The 1,282-nt window shown below is 45.6% G+C and overlaps 1 pseudogene; it reads left to right on the forward strand.

Moving 5' to 3' along the window:
* The first annotated feature begins 455 nt into the window (after nt 1-455).
* LOC114622785 lies at nt 456-1,067 on the forward strand (annotated as a pseudogene).
* The last annotated feature ends 215 nt before the right edge of the window (nt 1,068-1,282 follow it).

The raw sequence follows: 1,282 nt of genomic DNA on the forward strand, positions 1-1,282 counted from the left end.
AACAAATGGTGCTGGTTCAACTGGAGGACAACATGTAGAAGAATGAAAATTGATCCATTCTTATCTCCTTGTACAAAGCTCAAGTCTAAGTGGATAAAGGACCTCCACATAAAACCAGATACACTGAAACTAATAGAAGAGAAGGTGGGAAAGAGCCTCGAATACATGGGCACAGGGGAAAAGTTCCTGAACAGAACACCAATGGCATATGCTCTAAGATCAAGAATTGACAAATGGGACTTCATAAAATTGCAAAGTTTCTGTAAGGCAAAGGACACTGTCAATAGGACAAAATGATAACCAACAAATTGGGAAAAGATCTTTACCAATCCTTCACCTGATAGAGGGCTAATATCCAATATATACAAACAACTCAAGAAATTAGACTCCAGACAACCAAATTACCATATTAAAAAATGGGGTATATCTTTCCTTTCGCTGCTGTGTCTGCAGCCATGAGTATGCTCAGGCTACAGAAGAGGCTTGCCTCTAGTGTCCTCAGCTGTGGTAAAAAGAAGGTCTGGTTGGACCCCAATGAGACCAATGAAATCGCCAATGCCAACTCCCGTCAGCAGATCAGGAAGCTGATCAAAGATGGGATGGTCATCCAGAAGCCTGTGACTGTCCATTCCCAGGCTTGCTGCCGGAAGAACACCTTGGCCCGCCGGAAGGGCAGGCACATGGGCATAGGGAAGAGGAAGGGTACGGCCAACGCTCGGATGCCCGAGAAGGTCACTTGGATGAGAAGAATGAGGATCCTATGCCGGCTCCTCAGGAGATACCAGGAATCTAAGAAGATTGACCGCCATATGTATCACAGCCTGTACCTGAAGGTCAAAGGCAATGTATTCAAAAACAAGCGGATTCTCATGGAACATATCCACAAACTGAAGGCAGACAAGGCCCGCAAGAAGCTACTGGCTGACCAGGCTGAGGCTCGCAGGTCTAAGACCAAGGAAGCACGGAAGCGCAGGGAGGAGCGCCTGCAGGCCAAGAAGGAGGAGATCATCAAGACTCTGTCCAAGGAGGAAGAGACCAAGAAATAAGCTTCCCTCAGTCTGTACATAGTGGCCCGGCTGTGGCCTCCTGTGGATCTGGATCAGTCATTAAAATAAAACAAGCCTTAAAAAAAAATGGGGTATAGAGCTTAACAAAGAATTTTCAACGGAAGAAATTCGAATGGCCGAGAAGCACTTAAAGAAATGTTCAGCATCCTTAGTCATCAGGGACCAACCTGAGATTCCATCTCACACCAGTTAGAATGGTTAAGATTAAAAACTCA

The sequence above is a fragment of the Grammomys surdaster genome, unplaced genomic scaffold (genome assembly GCF_004785775.1).
Source record: "Grammomys surdaster isolate TR1022 unplaced genomic scaffold, NIH_TR_1.0 191, whole genome shotgun sequence".
NCBI lineage: Eukaryota > Metazoa > Chordata > Mammalia > Rodentia > Muridae > Grammomys > Grammomys surdaster.